Here is a 20,770-nt window from a genome sequence, read left to right on the forward strand (position 1 = left end):
GTTTGTTACACACAGAGATGTAACAAACTAATGACTTACATAAGTTTATTTCTTCACCAATCTGGTCCCAGGGTCAAATCCATGGGAAAATGTTAGCATTATACACATTTTCTCCTCCAAACCCCTATTTAATCAAAGTAACTTATTTCTTCTCTCTTCTCCTCTTTGCTTCTCAGCTCTTGGTAGGGAATTTAGGAAGTTCATTATTTTTCAACACAGTTTGGCATGGGAAATACTGCCTGAAGAAAAATTACTAATCATCATAATTATTTTTTAATGTATACTCATTTTAGAGATAATAAAATTGTGAAATGAAAAAGTAAGGTTAAAACTGCAATGACTTATTATAATAAGTCACAGAAACTAAATCTGTTATTTAATACCAACTATCTCTCAGGTATTCTAAAAATATTTCTCATCAACATTGCTTAAGTTTTTCTTTCATTTCCAGAACAGTAAAAATTATTGAGTTCAACTATGTCCTTATTGGTTTTCTGCCAAATCTATGCGTCTCTGACAGTTGTTGTTGTTTAGTAACTCTCATGTCCAACTTTCCATGACCCCATGGACTTAAGCACTCCAGGCTTGACTTCTTTTTTCTTCTTTTTTAAAATACAGGCTACCCCCCCTCCTTTTTTTCTTCTTCTTCTTCTTTTTTTGCTTTTTTCTGGTTGCCCTAGAGTCTACATTATACATTTGCAACTAATCCAAGACAACTTTTAAATAACAATATACCACTTCAAGGGTGGTGTGAATAGCTTATAATAACAAAATAACCCTAATTCCTCATTTTCATTTCTTATATTACTGCTGTCATTAATTTCACAAAGATAAGGACATGTATTGGAAAAGGAAATGCCAACCCACTCCAGTGTTCTTGCCTGGGAAATCCCATGGACAGAGGAGCCTGGAGGGCTACAGTCCATGGGGTCACAAAGAATCAGACATGACTTAGTGATTAAACAACAAAGTATATGTATATATACACACATACATAAATATAGATATATATAAATACATAAGCATATGTAATATATTGTAGCTTTTTATTATTTTGAACAAACTATCTGTTATAAGAAAAAAAACATTTTTTATTTTACCTTCACTTACTGCTCCTCTGATACTCCTTTCTTTATATAGCTCTGAATTTCAGATCATTTTTTTCCTCTCAAAAAGTTATTTTAACATTTCTTGCTAGGCAAGTCTACTAGCAACAGATGCTCTTATTGTTTGTCTGAGAAAGTCTATAGCTTCCTCATATTTAAAGGATAAATTCACAGGGTACAGAATTCTACATCAGTTTTTTTTTTTTTTTTCCTTACAACACTTTAAATGTCATTCTACTTTCTTCTATCTTGTATTGTTTCTGAGGAGAAGTTGGATGTAATTTTTACTTTTATTTGTGTATAAGTAGGTATTTTTCCCTCTGACTTCCTTCAGAAATTTTACTTTACCTTTGACTTTCTGTAATGTTAAAAGTTAAGCCCACGTGTAGATTTTTTGGGCATTTATCCAGAATCATATTTCCTGAACTTCCTGTATCTGTGATTTTTATGTGCCATAGGTTTGGCAAAATTCTCAGTCATTATTGCTTCAAATATTCCTTCTGTTCCTTTCTTTCTTCTCCCTTAGATATTCCCATCAGTCACACCTTTGATAGTTGTCCCATAGTCCCCCAATATTCTGTTCTATTTTTCTCAGCCTTCATTCGTTTGCTTTCAGTTTTGGAGACTTCTATTAACATACCCTCTAGCTCAGATCTCTCTTCTCAGCCACATTCAGGCTACTATTCAGTTAATCAAGACACCATTTCTGTTACAGTGTTTTTAATCACCATCATTTCCTTTTGGTTCTTTATTAGGATTTACATCTGTTCTTCTTGCACGCTGTTTTACCTACCAGAGGCCTTAGAATATAAATCATAATTGTTTTAAATTCTTAGTCTGATAATTCCAACATCCCTGCCATGTCTAGTTGTGATGCCTGTTCTGTTTCTTCAGATTCTATTTTTGCCTTTTAGTATGCCTTGTAATTTTTTCTTGATAGCCAGACATGATATACCAGGTAAAAGGAACTGCTGTAAGTAGGCCTCGAGATTCCCTGGTGGCTGAGATGGTAAAGAGTCTGCCTGCAATGCAGGAGACCTGGGTTCGATCCCTCTGTCAGGAAGATGCCCTGGAGAAGGAAATGGCAACCCTCTCCTGTGTTCTTGCCTGGAAAATTCCATGGGCAGAGGAGCCTGTCAGGCTACAGTCCGTGGGGTTGTAAAGAGTCAAATACGACTGAGTGACTTCACTTTCACAGAAGCAGGCCCTTAGCAATGTGGTGGTGAGTATGGCGGAGGGAGCGTGTGCTATGGTCCTATACTTGGGTCTCTTTTAGTGAATCTATGCCTCAGGACTGAATTTCACAAGTGTTCTCAGGATTTCTTTCCCCCTCACTTCTTAGGTGAAACAGGATTCCTAGAGGAAGCTAGCATTATTTCCCCTGCCCCTATCAGTTAAGCTCTGATAATACCCTAGCAATACAGGCTCTAATAGTTTCCCCAATGACAGAACTTGTTAAGAAGAATCAAGTGCTTTAGTGATTTCAAAATGGTTCCTTTATCCCTCTTCCTGCTGGAAGGAGGAGGGGATTCTTTTTTCTCCAATGTTTAATGTGGGAACCTGGTTGAACTTCTGGAGATAAATCTCACAGTACTGGGCCGGTGGGGGAGAGCACACCTTATGCCTGTGTTCCCCTATAGTTTTTAACACTCAGGCTTGGCCACATTGAGCCTCCAGCAACTCATCAATATAACTCAGGTTTTCCTATCCTAGCAACTGATTTCTGAAGTGGCTACTGCTTGCAAGTCTCTGCTTGATAAATTCTGACTCTCTGTACAGACTGCCTATCTTTCCAATCTTGAGGACAGCTTTTGTGCTATGTCCTCCCCTCTCTTACGGATGCAAGTGAAGTGAAGTGATATTGTCACCCTGCTTATTTAACTTATATGCAGAATACATCATGAGAAACACTGGGCTGGATGAAGCACAAGCTGGAATCAAGTTTGCTGGAAGAAATATCAATAACCTCATATATGCAGATGACACCACCCTTATGGCAGAAAGTGAAGAAGAACTTAAGAGCCTCTTGATGAAAGTGAGAGTGAAAAAATTGGCTTAAAACTCAACATTCAGAAAAGTAAGATCATGGCATCTGGCCCAATCACTTCATGGTAAATAGAGGGGGAAACAGTGGAAACAGTGGCTGACTTTATTTTCTGGGGCTCCAAAGTCACTGCAGATGGTGACTGCAGCCATGAAATTAAAAGACGTGTGCTCCTTAGAAGAAAAGTTATGACCAACCTAGATAGCATATTAAAAAGCAGAGACGTTACTTTGCCAACAAAGGTCCATCTAGTCAAAGCTATGGTTTTTCCAGTAGTCAGGTATAGATGTGAGAATTGGACTATAAAGAAAGCTGAATGCTGAAGAACTGGTGCTTTTGAACTGTGGTGTTGGAGAAGACTCTTGAGAAGCCCTTGGACTGCAAGGAGATCCAACCAGTCCATCCTAAAGGAAATCAGTCCTGAATATTCATTGGAAGGACTGATCTGAAGCTGAAACTCCAATATTTTGGCCATCTGATGTGAAGAACTGACTCATTTGAAAGACCCTGATGCTGGGAAAGATTGAAAGCAGGAGGAGAAGGGGACAGCAGAGGTTGATATGGTTGGATGGCATCACCGACTTAATGGACATGAGTTTGAGTAAACTGCGGGAGTTGGTGATGGACAGGGAGGCCTGGCGTGCTGCAGTCCATGGGGTCGCAAAAAGTCGGACACAACTGAGTGACTGACCTGAAGTGAAGTGAAAGTTACTCAGTCGTGTCCAACTCTTTGCAACACCATGGACTATGCAGTCCATAGAATTCTCCAGACCAGAATACTGGAGTGGGTAGCCTTTCCCTTCACCAGGGGATCTTCCCAACCCAGGGATCGAACCCAGGTTTCCCACACTGCAAGCAGATTCTTTACCAGCTGAGACACAAGGGAAGCCTATCCCTTCTCCAGGGGATATTCCTGACCCAGGAATCGAACCGGGTCTCCTGCACTGCAGGCAGATTATTTACCAACTGAGCTATCAGGGAAGCCCTACGGATGCAAGAAGAGTTCATTTTTCAGTCTGTTCAGACTTTTACTTGTAATTAAGACAATAGGTTGCTGGCAATTTCTGAGCTCCTCACATACAGAACCAGATAGTGCGAATTACACTAACACCTTTTTACAATTCTGCTGCTAAATGATAAAGAAGGCTGACACCGAAGAATTGATGCTTTTGAACTGTGGTGCTGCAGAAGACTCTTGAGAGTCCCTTGGACTGCAAGAAGATCAAACCAGTCAATTCTAAAGGAAATCAACTCTGAATATTCATTGGAAGGACTGATGCTAAAGCTGAAGCTCCAATACTTTGGCCACCTGATGCGAAGAGCCGACTTGTTGGAAAAGACCCTAACGCTGAGAAAAACTGAAGGCAGGAGAAGGAGGAGATGACTGATAGTTGGATGGCATCACTGACTTAATGGACATGAGCTTGAGCAAACTCCAGGAGACAGTGAAGGACAGGGAAGCCTGATGTGCTGCTGTCCATGGAGTTGTAAGAATCGGACATGACCAAGCAACTGAAAACAACAATAAAATAAGTTATCAGCAATTTCTGAGCTCCTCACACACAGAACCAGATACTGGGAATACACAAACACCTTTTTACAATTCTTCTGGTAAATGAAAACACTAACAATGTTAGCAAAAATGTTATAAAACTGAGAATGTATTAGTAAGGGCAATATCTGATAAACATATGTTTAGGACACTTTTTACATTATTTAAAGTAAATTCACATGCTGTGGCATAAAACCAATGAGTGATTAATTGGACAATTAAAAAATGTACTATTTAGAATTCTTTAGAACAGTAATTCTTTATTAAGTCCAATGTGAATAGTACAAAGTGAAAGCAAAAATCTGTAAGATCGTAATTATATGTAAGCTGATGTTCAAAACTAAAAATACTTGAGAAGAAGGTAAGTTGCAACATGTCAAGGTATATTTAGACAAAGATTTTTCTCTTAAAGACAGCACATTTGAACAACTGCTCAAATAAATAAAATGTAATAAAAATCTAATTTAAAAAATTAATAAATAAAATTTAGATGATTTTATCAAAATGAGAGTAGGAATGATTCTGCTGCCAAAACTCTCAGGAAAGAGGAGGGCAGGTCAATACCCTGGCAGAAGTCACTGAAATTCCTGGATGAACAATCTATTTTATTACATGGGACTCTTTAAGAACTACCAAGGCATCAAATCTGTGTTTTTTCAGAGAATTCCCTGACAGTCCAGTGGTTAGGGCTCAGCACTTTCATTGCTGGGGCCAGAGTTCAGTCATGGTCAGGGAATAAGATTCCACGAGCCACACAGCACAGTCAAAAAAATAAAACACATCTTTAAGAGAAAAACACTTTTTTATTTATGGAGGTATTCTTACTGTTAACACATGTCAGATAAAAGTTTTAGTTCACAATACTAAAGTTCTCCCAGGTATTCTCTCAAAGGACTGGGAAGTAAATCTCACTAAAATAATAATGAACCCCAACTCATTATCTTGTTTATAATCTGAACTCTTGTCTTGGTTAAGAATATAAATGAAGTAACTAATTCAGTTGCCCTTACATTAGAAAATTTAGCAACCCATGAAGACCAGATTTCCATATGGACCAGCATCTAAAAAGGCTACTTGTATAGGAAATGATGTGCATTGCTAAAAGACAGATTTGTTTTTCTAAAAAAATTAAAATAAAATACTGCTGCATGAATCTCTATAACGTAAATCATATTTCTGCTTTTGATATTTACTATAGGTTTGAAGATATGTTTCCTTGGAAAGTTTGATTCTAAAATGTCGGTGGAGAAAACACAAGGAGGCCTAAAAGCTGTTTGAATTTCACATCACTATGGTAAGGAGGAGCAACTTATGCTTTCATTTTCTACTATTTCCCATCCGTGCCAGGTGAGACAAGAAACAAATAGTCTTCTGTGCAGATGCCAATTCCTGGCATTTCATGGAGCAATTAATGCCAGTGCCAGACAGGTGTGCCCTCAGAAGGAAAATGATCACCTCTGTCTACAGCTGTGTCATCCATCAAACTAGCTTTTCCCTTTCAAAATGCTATTATTTTTCCATGGATCTATATCCTTATAAGTATAAAATATCAGTTTCATTTAAAATGTGCACAGTTTTGAAAGAACATGCCTTGTAAGATCTTACCATCAAATCTCTAAAATTAAAATAGCATTATATTCATTTGTCCCTTTCTTATACATTTTAATTATTTATTTTAAATTGAAGTATAGTTGCTGTACAATATGTTACAGGTATACAATACAGTGATTCAAAAATGTCAAAGGCTATACTCCATTTATAGTTATTATAAAATATTAGCTATTTTCCATGTGTTGCATAATATATCCTTGGAGCTTATATTATACCTAGTAGTTTGTACTTCTTAATCCCTAACCCATATTACCTCTCCTCTCCTGCCTCCTCTCCCTACTGGTAACAACGAGGTTGTTCTCTGTATCTTTGAGTCTGCTTCTTTTTTGTATTATTCACTAAGTCGTTGTATTTTTTAGAATTCACATGTAAGTTATATCATGGAGATTTGTCTTTCTCTGACTTATTTCATTTAGCATAATGCCCACCAAGTCCATCCATATCATTGCAAATGGCAAAATCTCATTCTTTTTACGGCTGAAGAGTATTACAATGTATGTATGTGTATATACACACACACACATACCTGCACACATCTTCTTCACCCATTCATCTGTTGATGGAGACTTAGGTTGCTTCCATATCTTGGCAACTGTAAATAATGCTGCTGTGAATATTGGGGTGCATGTATTCTTTTGAATTAGTATTTATTGAGCACATTCTATCAATAAAGCATGTTTAAGAAAATGGGAAACAGCCTGGAAACAGGGCTCCATTGTATTATTCAGAACATAACATCAGGGCCTGAGCATTTTCTTTATACATATTATTACACTTAATTCCCACGTCTCTGTATAATAGTTATTATGCTTATTTTGGTCAAAGAGAAAGCTAGAGTTCAGAGTTAAAGTACTTTGCTTAGTATTATCCAGTAAATAGCAGAACTATGAGTTTAAGAATGATATGACACAACCCCTGGACCAGCATTCCCCATTATAATGAGGTACACAGTGGCTGGGGGTAGAGGCTGCAAAAAAGAAAAAATGCAAATAATGCAGGGTAAGAAAATATGTGTGTCTATAAGGAAATGCTCTAGGAGATTTCTTCTCTAGGGTAGGGAACTACATGAAGATGGCTGTCATCCAGTTTGGCTTGATTCTTCTTGAGGTGGCATTGTTCATCATTTCTTTATCTCTGTTCATCTGAATTATGAATGTCCAACAAATATCAATTTGCTGCACAAAGGAAGTACATTCTTCCCAATTGCCAAGAGACAGAATATGATCAATCTTATAAATTATATCCCTCCCTGAGAGATTTCAAAATACACTAGCATATTAAAAGCTCCATGAATTCCCACAATATAGAAACTCTCTTTATATAATGAAGTCTATTCCCAAATTATTTAACTAAGGAATCTTTTTTACTTGCTTATTTAGAACTATGAACAACTTTAGAATACTATACTGCTGATAATGCACACAGCAAGGTTCACAAATCCTAATTAAAAACAAACCAGCTATAAAAATTGTACAGATGAGCCTATTTAAAAATCAGAAATAGAGATACAGATGAGAACAAAAATATGGACAAAAAATATAGAGAACAAAAATACGGACACCAAGTGGGGGGAAAGGGGGGGTCAGATGAGTTGAGATTGACATGTATATACTACTATATATAAAATAGGTAACTAACGAGAACCTACTGGATAGCACAGGAAACTCTATTCAATGCTCTATGGTGACCTAAATGGGAAGGAAATCCAACTAAGGGGATATATATATATATATATATGTATGTATATACAGTTGATTTGCTTTGCTGATGACACCACCCTTATGGCAGAAAGCAAAGAATTAAAGAGCCTTTTGATGGAAGTGAAAGAGAAGAGTGAAAAAGTTGGCTTAAAGCTCAACATTCAGAAAACTAAGATCGTGGCATCTGGTCCCATTACTCAATGGGAAATAGATGGGGAAACAGTAGAAACAGTGTCAGACTTTATTTTTGGGGGGCTCCAAAATCACTGCAGATGGTGACTGCAGCCACAAAATTAAAAGATGGTTACTCCTTGGAAGGAAAGTTATGACCAACCTAGAGAACATATTAAAAAGCAGAGACATTACTTTGCCAACAAAGGTCCGTCTAGTCAAAGCTATGTTTTTTCTAGTAGTCACATATGGATGTCAGAGTTGGACTATAAAGAAAGCTGGGCACCGAAGAAGTAATGCTTTTGAACTGTGGTGTTGGAGAAGACTCTTGAGAGTCCTGTGAACTGCAAGGAAATCCAATCAGTCTATCCTAAAGGAAATCAGTCCTGAATATTCATTGGAAGGACTGATGCTGAAGCTGAAACTCCAATACTTTGGCCACCTCATTCGAAGAACTGACTCACTGGAAAAGACCCTGATGTTGGGAAGGATTGAAGGCAGGAGAAGGGGATGACAGAGGATGAGATGGCTGGATGGCATCACCGACTTGATGGACATGAGTCTGAGTAAACTCTGGGAGTTAGTGATGGACAGGGAAGTCTGGCGTGCTGCAGTCCATAGAGTCACAAAGGGTCGGTCAGGACTGAGTGACTGAACTGAACTGATAAAGCAACTATACTGTAACAATTTTTTTTGTTCAAAACTAGCAAAAAGCAAACTTAAAGAAGTTAGTTTCCACCAGTTCTGAGTGGGGCACTTTCCTTGAGGAATTGTATTTGTTTCTTAGGGCTGCTGTAACGAAGTACAACAAAGGGGGTGGTTTTAAACAACAGAAATTAACTCTGTCTCAGTTGCTCAGGTTAAAGATCTGAAATCAAGGTGTCAGCGGCACCATGCCCTCCCTCTGAAATCAAGGTGTCACCGGCACCATGCCCTCCCTGCTGGCTCTAGGGGGCGTATCCTTTCTTACGTCTTCATCTTCGTAAGCATACAGGTAGTTATCGGCAATCTGAGCATGCCTGTCCTGTCCACACCACTCCACTCACGTGGCACTCACCCTGCGTGTTTTCACATCTGCCTCCCTCTGGGGGTCTCTGTCCCTACTTCTCTCTTCTTATAGGGACACCAATCACAGGGTTTGAGCCCACCTAATCCAGTATGACTTCATTTTAATTGGCTACATCTGCACAGACTCTGTTTCCACATAAGGTCGCATTCACAGGTTCTAGTTGGAACTTAAAGGGAAACATTCTACAACTTAATACTGAAATGTTTACAGGTTTTAAAGCATATAACCATATCATTGGAAAGTAATCACAAATTGCTAAGACAGAAGATCTTAAAAGTTCTCCTCACACACACATACAAAATGAGTTAACTATATATGGGAGAACAAGATATTAATTAGACTCAATGTGATCATCATCTTGCTAATATATACTTTTGGACACCTGAAACAATATTATATGCTAATCATAATTCATATTAAGAAAATATAATTTGACATTTCCATATTTCATTTTATGTCCCACCATATTAAGTAGAATCACAAAGAGTACAAATAATAATATCAGTAATGGATATTCTTGACATGATCTTGATTTTACTGGGAATATTTCCATTGTTTCCTTCTTTAATTTGATAAACCATTTTTAACTTGTTAAAGTAACACCATTCTGGATATAAGAAATGGTTGTTAAATTTCAGAGAATATTTTCAGCACCTATCAGTTTACTGTGACAGTTTTTAGTGACTTGGTTACATTAACAGTTACATTAAAACATTTTTAAAATGTAAGATTCTTATCTCAAAGTATATGATTGTTACATTACTGAATTTAGTTTGCTGGTGTTTTAAGTTTTGCACATTTATATTCACAAGGAGGTTTAATTTTCATTTTCTTTTCTAATTTCTGGAGTCTTCATTATCAGTGATATATTAGCTTCATAAAATAAATTCTATCATTTCAATATGGTTGGAATAGTTTCTTTGGGCATTATCAATTCATTTGAAAACTGATAGAACTCAGCAGTAACTATCCCAGGAGACAAAACTGGAGGACATTTGTTGATAACTTTATTTGATAGTTAATGGTCTATTCAGGTTTTCTGCTTCATTAGTTTGATTTTAGTCATTTTTCTGTGAAAAAGCTAACCATTTCATTGACATTTTCAAACTAGCACAGTTATTAGTTTCCATATACTTGTTTATTTCCCTTAAGCAAACCTACATTTGTATGTGTTTTTCCTTTTTTAAAATTGGTGTTTTGTCTACTTTTAAAAATTACATATTCTTGTATTTATCACTTGAATTGGTTTTGTTTTCAAGTTAGTATTTCTTTCTCTTGATTGTCTTAATATGATGTTATTCTTTGCAATATTTTGTTTTGAAATAATTTCAAGCTTATAGAAAAGTTATAAGAATTGTATAAGTATTTTCTGTCTACTCTTTAACTTGATTCTTATATATCTGCATTTCCCTATTTGTCTATCTATACATGCATATGCATATTTGTATAAGAATTTTCAGAAAAATCTGAAAGTAACTTAGAGATATAGCATCACTTCATCAATATTTTCATGTGTCTTTCTTGTAAACAAAGATGTTTTCTTACATAACCACAGAAAAACCACAAAATCAGAAAATGTGACTTTAATACTAACGCATAGTTCATATTTCAATTTGTCAAGTATTCTGCCTAAGTCCTTTATAGTTATCTTTCTCCTTGGTTCAAAATCTAATCCAACTTAGATTACACATTGTATTAAGTTGTCATGAATTTTATTTTCTTATCTAAAAGAGTTTTTCATCCTTTCTTTTTCTTCCTTTGCCTGGATATGTTCCATGAGGCCAGACCAGTTATTTTAGCAAGTATTTGAATTTGGGTTTGTCTGAGGAATCCTGGTGATTAGATTCAGATTATGCATCTTAACAGAAATACACATGAAGTTTCATTCAGCCACAAAATTAAAAGATGCCTGCTCATTGGAAGGAAAGCTATGACAAATCTAGACAGCATATTAAAAATCAAAGACATCACTTTGCTGACAAAGGTCCATATAGTCAAAGCTATGGTTTTTCCAGTAGTCATGTATGGATGTGAGAGTTGGACCATAAAGAAGGCTGAGCACCGAAGAACTAATGCTTTCATGTTGTGGTGTTGGAGAAGACTCTTGAGAGGCCCTTGGGCTGGAAGGAGATCAAACCAGTCAATCCCACAGGAAATCAATACTGAATATTAATTGGAAGGACTGATGTTTAAGCACCAATGCTTTGGCCACCTGATGTGAAGAGCCGACTCATTGGAAAAGCCCCTGATGCTGGGAAAGATTGAAGGCAAAGCGTGGGGGGAGGGCAGAGGATGAGATGGTCAGATAGCATCACCTACTCAATGGACATGAATATAGCAAACTTGGGAAATAGTGGAGAACAGAGAAGCCTGGCGTGCTATAGTCCACGGGGTGACAAAGAATCAGACACTACTTAGCGACTGAACAACAAGTGTGAAGGATACATAATCTATTGATCTATATGATCAATCCATACAATATTAACTGTATAAATTAAATGAACTTTATATCGTCAATGAATAGGTAAAAATCAAACTTTTAAATACAATTCTATTTGCAATCCTTTAAACGTGAAATGCTTAAGTACAAATCTTATAAAATATGTACAGGACTTAAAAGCTGAAAACCACAAAACATGGGTGAAAGAAATCTAAGTCTTAATAATGGAGAGACAAACGGCTCATGGATTGGAACACTCATCCTATTAAAAGTCTTATTTCTCCCAAACTGATATATGTGTTTAATAAAATTCTTATCAAAATTATTTCACTTTTGATAGATATGTAGATGATTTTTTTAAAAATGCAAAAGCCAGGCCAAAGAAACTGGAATAACTGATGCTATTTAGTTGAAAAAGAAAAATAAAATAGAAGGACTTGCTCCACCTAATTTCAGGATTTATGATAAAGTTTTAGTTCCTAAGACCATGTGGCACTGATGAAGGAACAGACATATGGATCAATGGAGCAGAATATAGAACCCCAAAATAGCTTCACACAAGTACAACCAACTAATATTTGACAAATACGCAAATACAGTTACAGGCAGGGAGGTCAGTTTGTTAATAGTGATGAAGCAACTGGATAACTATTTGCAAAAAATTAAAAATTTGCCCTAAATCTCACATCTTCTATAAAAACTAACAAAATGGAGCATACATTTAAATGTACAATATTAATACTATACTTTTAGAAGAAAAAAAGAGAAAATCTGGAAAAACTCAGTGAATTATTTTTACCATATCAAAAGCATGATCCCCAAAGGGAAAGATCAATACACTGGACTTCATCAAAACAAAACTCCTTACTCTTTAGTGCCACTAAGTGCCACACTATGTAACATGCCACTCATATCAGCCAAAGGACTTATATCTATAACATACTAAGAACTCTGAAAACTCAGCAATTTGAAAAAAATCTGCTTAGAAAATGGGCAAAAAAGACACGAAGAAACATTTCACCAAAGACAACAGAAAGATGACAGAGAAACATGTGAGAAGATGTTTAACACCAGGAGCTACTAGGGAAAATGCCAATAAATATCATGATGAGATATTCCATACCAACAGGAAGAGCAAAATAAAAATAAAATAGTTACAATACCAAATGCTCACAACAGTGCAGACAAACCGATCTCTCACACATTGCTGGTGGTTACATAAAATGGTATAGCCACTCCAGAAAACGGTACAATGTGGAACTATGTACCTTCCACACAGTGGAGCGTAAGGCAGCGATAAAAAGGAACAAATAAACACACAACAACTCGGATGGCTCTCAAGCGGGTTATGCTGAATGAAATTAAAAACCAGTCTCCAAAGGTCACATGGCATATTTACACACTTACATAACTTTCTCAAAACGACAAACTATGAGGCAGAGAACGAAGCAGTGGTTTCCCAGGTCTGGAATGGAAGGAGTGCATATAACTGTAAAGGAAGAGCTCAGGGGAGACTTTTGTGGAGCTGGAAACATTTAATTACATGGATGATTACAGGAATTTCCACACATAATAAAATGCCAGAGAACTACACATACATAATAAACCAATGTCAGTTTCCCAGTCTTGATACTATATGTTACATAAACTATAACCACTGAGGGAAACTGCATGAAGGCTAATAGAATTTCTCTGTAATACCTACATAACTTTTCCTATTAATTCATTAATATTTCAAAGTTTAAATTTCAAAAAGTTAATAACATGTATCAATTATTATTGAGCTATATTATTAAGAAATTGTGATATGGTATCCTTTCTATTTCCTTGTTTTGTTAAAACAATGGTAATTAATTCTACAAATATTTTCCAAACTGTTTCACAGACACAAAGCAATTGTTCTACAAAGAGCATATTTGGTTTCCATACTAAAAAAATTGGGCGCATAAGGTATTGGGAAAATTTCTATTTATAGTATCAGCTTTTTGAAAATTCACACTGCAGGATCCAGAGAAACCCATCACATAGAAGTTTGTCTTCTCTGAAATGCAGTACTTGGATGCAATCTCAAAAATGACAGAATGATCTCTGTTCATCTCCAAGACAAACCATTCAATATCACAGTAATCCAAGTCTATGCCCCAACCAGTAATGCTGAAGAAGCTGAAGTTGAACAGTTCTATGAGGACCTACAAGCCCTTTTAGAACTAACACACAAAAAAGATGTCCTTTTCATTATAGGGGACTGGAATGCAAAAGTAGGAAGTCAAGAAACACCTGGAGTAACAGGCAAATTTGGCCTTGGAATACAGAATGAAGCAGGGCAAAGACTAATAGAGTTTTGCCAAGAGAACGCACTGGTCATAGCAAATACCATCTTCCAACAACACAAGAGAAGACTCTACACATGGACATCACCAGATGGTCAACACCAAAATCAGATTGATTATATTCTTTGAAGCCAAAGATGGAGAAGCTCTATATAGTCAGCAAAAACAAGACCGGGAGCTGACTGTGGCTCAGGTCATGAACTCCTTATTGCCAAATTCACACTTAAATTGAGGAAAGTAGGGGAAACTGCTACACCATTCAGGTATGACCTAAATCAAGTTCCTTATGATTATACAGTGGAAGTGAGAAATAGATTTAAGGACCTAGATCTGATAGAGTGCCTGATGAACTATGGACTGAGGTTCGTGACATTGTACAGGAGACAGGGATCAAGACCATCTCCATGGAAAAGAAATGCAAAAAAGCAACATAGCTGTCTGGGGAGGCATTACAAATAGCTGTGAAAAGAAGAGAGGTGAAAAACAAAGGAGAAAAGGAAAGATATAAGCATCTGAATGCAGACTTCCAAAGAATAGCAAGAAGAGATAAGAAAGCCTTCTTCAGCGATCAATGCAAAGAAATAGAGGAAAACAACAGAATGGGAAAGACTAGAGATTTCTTCAAGAAAATGAGAGATACCAATGGAACATTTCATGCAAAGATGGGCTCGATAAAGGACAGAAATGGTATGGACCTAACAGAAGCAGAAGATATTAAGAAGAGGTGGCAAGAATACATAGAAGAACTGTACAAAAAAGATCTTCACGACCAAGATAACCATGATGGTGTGATCACTCACCTAGAGCCAGACATCCTGGAATGTGAAGTCAAGTGGGCCTTAGAAAGCATCACTATGAACAAAACTAGTGGAGGTGATGGAATTCTAGTTGAGCTATTTCAACTCCTGAAAGATGATGCTGTGAAAGTGCTGCACTCAATATGCCAGCAAATGTGGAAAACTCAGCAGTGGCCACAGGACTGGAAAAGGTCAGTTTTCATTCCAATCCCAAAGAAAGGCAATGCAAAAGAATTCTCAAACTGCTACACAATTGCACTCATCTCACACGCTAGTAAAGTAATACTCAAAATTCTCCAAGCCAGGCTTCAGCAATACATGAACCGTGAACATCCAGATGTTCAAGCTTGTTTTAGAAAAGGCAGAGGAACCAGAGATCAGATTGCCAACATCCACTAGATCATCGAAAAAGCAAGAGAGTTCCAGAAAAACATCTATTTCTGCTTTATTGACTATGCCATAGCCTTTGACTGTGTGGATCACAATAAACTGTGGAAAACTATGAAAGAGATGGGAATACCAGACCACCTGACCTGCCTCTTGAGAAATCTGTATGCAGCTCAGGAAGCAACAGTTAGAACTGGACATGGAACAGCAGACTGGTTCCAAATAGGAAAAGGAGTACATCAAGGCTATATATTGTCACCCTGCTTATTTAACTTTTATGCAGAGTACATCATGAGAAACGCTGGGCTGGATGAAGCACAAGCTGGAGTCAAGATTGCCTGGAGAAATATCAATAACCTCAGATATGCAGATGACACCACCCTTATGGCAGAAAGTGAAGAGGAACTAAAAAGCCTCTTGATGAAAGTGAAAGAAGAGAGTGAAAGAGTTGGCCTAAAACTCAACATTCAGAAAACGAAGATCATGGCATCTGGTCCCATCACTTCATGGCAAATAGATGGGGAAACAGTGGCAACAGTGTCAGACTTTATTTTGGGGGGCTCCAAAATCACTGCAGATGGTGACTGCAGCCATGAAATTAAAAGACGCTTACTCCTTGGAAGGAAAGTTATGACCAATCTAGATAGCATGTTCAAAAGCAGAGACATTACTTTGCCAACAAATGTTCATCTGGTCATGGCTATGGTTTTTCCAGTGGTTGTATCTAGATGTGAAAGTTGGACTGCAAAGAAAGCTGAGCGCCAAAGAATTGATGTTTTTGAACTGTGGTGTTGGAGAAGACTCTTGAGAGTCCCTTGGACTGCAAGGAGATTCAACCAGTCCATCCTAAAGGAGATCAGTCCTGGGTGTTCTTTGGAAGGACTGATGCTAAAGCTGAAACTCCAGTACTTTGGCCACCTCATGTGAAGAGTTAACTCATTGGAAAAGACTCTGACACTGGGAAGGATTGGGGGCAGGAGGAGAAGGGGACAACAGAGGATGAGATGGCTGGATGGCAACACTGACTCGATGGACATGAGTTTGGGTGAACTCTGGAGTTGGTGATGGACAGGGAGGCCTGGCGTGCTGCAATTTATGGGGTCACAAAGAGTCAAACACGACTGAGTGACTGAACTGATGACTACCTGATTTCGTAATTTGGAAAATATTATTCTAATTCATGTCATTTACAAAACTGAGTTGGTGAGAGTGGGGATCAATGTCAATAATTTTGGAAAGACAGTGAAAGCTTCCTGAGCTCCAGTCACTTGACTACAGCCTGCAAATAATGAATTCCTGAAGCTTAAGATAGCTGATCCTTTCCAGAAGGTTTGGTTTATTAACATTATGATACCTGACCTACTTTCTAACATAATCTCCCACAGAAAACAAAAGCTATGCATAGTGCATGATGAATAAAGTCTCTGAAAATATACCAGTTGTTTTCAAGGTGATGTAAAGTTTATGAAAGTTCATGTTGGGAGTATATATTTATATATTATATATTTATATATACTCTCCAACTTTTATCCATTCAAAAATGCTTTGTACTTACTCTAATGCCCATTCACACTGTGAATGTTTAGGTACCTATTTCTATAGCTAGACAAGAAGCTCAACAATTCATGTAATATCTTATTTTTCTTTGTTTTCACTCCAGGTCAATTATATTAATGTTAGAGATGCCCAATGTTTACCAAATAAATAAATTAAAAGGAAATGTCCAGTATGCAAGGCTAGGTCAGTGGTTTTTGATGCCCATGATGGTGGACACTATTGCACTCTCATAAAGGCACTCCACACCTTTAAATTCATTTTAGACACAACTGAGCACAAATTCTGAAATGCTCAAAAGTTTAGGTAAAGCAGTGGATATTGATGGAGACATAAGCTTCATAATATAACCTTGTGTGTATATGTGTGAGTCACTCAGTCATGCCTGACTCTTTGTGACCCCATGGACTGTAGCTCACCAGGCATCTCTGTCCATGGAATTCTCCAGGCAAGAATACTGGAATGGGTTGCTATTCCTTTCTCCAGGGCATCTCTTCAACCCAGGGTTTGAACCCAGGTCTCCTAAATTGCAGGCAGATTCTTTATCATCTGAGCCACCAGGGAAGCCCTAATATAACCTTACAGTGAGTAAAACATTCAGTTCAGTTCAGTTCAGTCTCTCAGGCGTGTCCGACTCTTTGCGACCCCATGAATCGCAGCACGCCAGGTCTCCCTGTCCATCATCAACTCCGGAGTTCACTCAGACTCACGTTCATCGAGTCCGTGATGCCATCCAGCCATCTCATCCTCTGTCATCCCCTTCTCCTCCAGCCCCCAATCCCTCCCAGCATCAGAGTCTTTTCCAATGAGTCAACTCTTCTCATGAGGTGGCCAAAGTACTGGAGTTTCAGCTTTAGCATCATTCCTTCCAATGAATATATCAGGACTGATCTCCTTTAGGATGGACTGGTTGAATCTCCTTGCAGTCCAAGGGACTCTCAGGAGTCTTCTCCAACACCACAGTTCAAAAACATCAATTTTATATATATATATATATAATCAAACAGTAGCCCCTTCTCCCGCCAACATTCATCAGTTTACTTAAAGAGAGAAAGAATTCTGCTATAACAAATGAGAAAGGACATTCACGATGTAAATGAGTCAACTCAAATGAAGGATAACTGTTTAGGGGAATTACAGTTATACATTCACAGAAACCAAAGGAAATTGTTAGTGATGTGGAAATGATACAGAAAGGGCTATGTTTTGGTTATTGCTGGCTTTTAAAACATTCTTTAATTTTTTTTTTAAATCATTCAAATACAGCAAATATCACTCGGCTCAAACCCACTGTTTTTTCATTCTTTATTTAAATGTCAATTTCTCAGTGAGAACTTTTCTGATGGCCCTCTTTAAAACTGTAACCATCACTACAAGCATTTTCTTTCTCATTTTTCCCTATTTCACTTTTTTGCCAGAGCACTTATCATTATTTTACTGCGTTATTTTACTTACTCTGTTTTGTCTGTGTCCACCTATACTACCACCATCCATAATGGAAGCTTCATGAGAGCAGGAAGTTTGTCTGTACTGTTCATAGCATTAATCCAAATAGCTAGAAGAAACCCTCACACATGATAGATACTCAATAAATATTTTTGAATAAATACACAAATGTTCTTTAAAATTTCTTAAAATCACCAATAAATTATATCAGGCAATTAAATATATATACAGCCATTAAATCTTGACTAGAGTATGAATGAATCAATTAAATTCATTAAAATATACAGAATCACTTTCAATATTTAAAACATTAATTATTGCCCATATATAAATCCTGATATATTTGTATATGTCAATAAAGAATAAAATCATAGCTCTCCCCTCACCAGAAAACTTTTTCAAATGTTTGTCTGTTTAAATGAGTATTTCTTGAATTTCAGTGTGTATATATATACATATTTGTTAAAATGCAGTTTATAATCTATAAGGCTGGGGTGGAGCCTGAATTCTAATAAAAATTCTATTTGTCTGTGGACCAAAATTTGAGTAACTGAGTTTATGGAAATTTTCAGCAGTGTTATATTGCACATAAATGTAATATTAAAAAATGATATTTTTGAAAACATTGCATCCAATAAGAAAAAATCTGTTTAAAAATATTGGAATGAATTTAGTAAGGCTACTATTATGTAACTGAGTATAAGAGTTTGATTTACTATTTAGCACCAAGTGTCTAACAGTTGGTGTTCTTTCACTAAGAGGGAACCCTAATGTAAACTATGGACTGTGGTGATAATGACAACTCCAGTGTAACAAATCAACCCTCTGGTAGGCAACATGTTAGTCAAAGGGAGGCTGTACATGTATGGGAGTTGGTTTTGCTGTGAACATACAAGTCCTTTAAAAATAAATTCTACTGAAAATTTTAAAAGACAGCTTACGGAATGAGAAAAAAATATTTGCAAATCATATATTCAATAACTGCTTAATATCCAGAATATATAGATAACTCCTACAACTCAACAATGAAAAAGTACACAATCCTATAAAGAAAAGCACAAAGGACTTCAATAGACATTTATCCAAAGAAGACATGCAAATAGCCATTAAACACAAGAAAAGATGATTAAGACTGTGAGTAATTAGGGAAGGACAAATCAAAACCACAGTAAAAGTCTGCTTCATACACATTCTGCTAAGTCGCTTCAGTCGTGTCTGACTCTGTGCGAACCCATAGACAGCAGCCCACCAGGCTCCTCCATCCCTGGGATTCTCCGGGCAAGAATACTGGAGTGAGTTGCCATTTCCTTCTCCAATGCATGAAAGTGGAAAGTGAAAGTGAAGTCACTCAGTCGTGTCCAACTCTTAGCGACCCCATGGACTGCAGCCTACCAGGCTCCTCCGTCCATGGGATTTTCCAGGCAAGAGTACTGGAGTGGGTTGCCATTGCCTTCTCTAGGATGGCGATAACTTTAAAAAGGGGGGGAAGGGGAATAAGTATCAGCTAAGTCCCAGATCACCTTTGGGTTATAAGATAAACACTAGGGCTGTAACACAAAACATGATGACTATAGCTAGCACTGCTGTATGGTATATTTGAAATAAAGAGATTAGATCCTAAGAGTTCTCATTACAAAGAAAAAAGTTTTTTTTCCCCTTATTTTTGTACCTATCCTAAGCTCCCTAATATTGCAATTTGCTCTCCATTTTTTATCTCCTTTAATTTACTCTATAGTTTCTCATACAAAATATATCGTTTACCACCTTCTGCCACACTCTGTAATATATATACACACAAACACACACATCCTGTGTGACTTTTGTCTTCTCTACTTCTCTTGCTCATTCTTGATGGAGTCTTGAAAATGTTATCAGTCTTTCCAAATTCCCTCTATCTGACATTTGTGTTCTATTCCATTAATTTGTATTGCAAGCTAATTAATTTCTAATGTAAGAATTTAAGTACATAAAATTTTCACTAAACACTTTCTTATCTAAATATCACAGGTTTTTTATTGCATTATTTTTATTATTTATTTAAAACATATTCTAGCTTTTACTATAATTTTTTGGGGGGAGCCATGGGTTATTAAACATGTTTTTCTTCTAAGTAACACGGATTTTTCTAGTTTTTGCTTTAGAACTGATTTCCAGACTAATTCAAAGGATTAATCCATGTCACTTTAATCCACTTAAAATTACTGATATTTACTTAGTATTTAATAATTTTGTATGTACTCGAAATAGATGTCTCAGTTAAGAAATACAGATTATTAATACAAGTGCCCATAAATTAAGATTATTAAATAATTATGCTGGTCAAATATCCTGTATCTTTGCTAATCACAGTTCAGAATTAAATTATTTTGAGTTTCCCTGAGATACTCTTAGACAATAAATATGCTAATTGGAATATATAGGAAAACAAAAACATGACAGTTTTCTAAGGAGCCTCTAAACCAATGGGAAAAAACTGTTTAAGATTTCAGATACACAAATCACTTTCTTCTTGACTATGTCCTGTATTTTATAATATTTTATATCATAAAATAAAAAGTAATAT

The 20,770-nt window shown here is 36.7% G+C and overlaps 1 protein-coding gene across 1 annotated transcript in view; it reads right to left on the reverse strand.

Moving 5' to 3' along the window:
• The window catches only part of MALRD1 (MAM and LDL receptor class A domain containing 1), a 585,291-nt gene that overhangs the window by 360,303 nt on the left and 204,218 nt on the right, over window positions 1-20,770 (reverse strand). The gene's annotated exons all lie outside the window — the stretch shown is intronic.

This window comes from Oryx dammah, unplaced genomic scaffold (assembly GCF_014754425.2).
Source record: "Oryx dammah isolate SB20612 unplaced genomic scaffold, SCBI_Odam_1.1 HiC_scaffold_10, whole genome shotgun sequence".
Classification (NCBI taxonomy): domain Eukaryota; kingdom Metazoa; phylum Chordata; class Mammalia; order Artiodactyla; family Bovidae; genus Oryx; species Oryx dammah.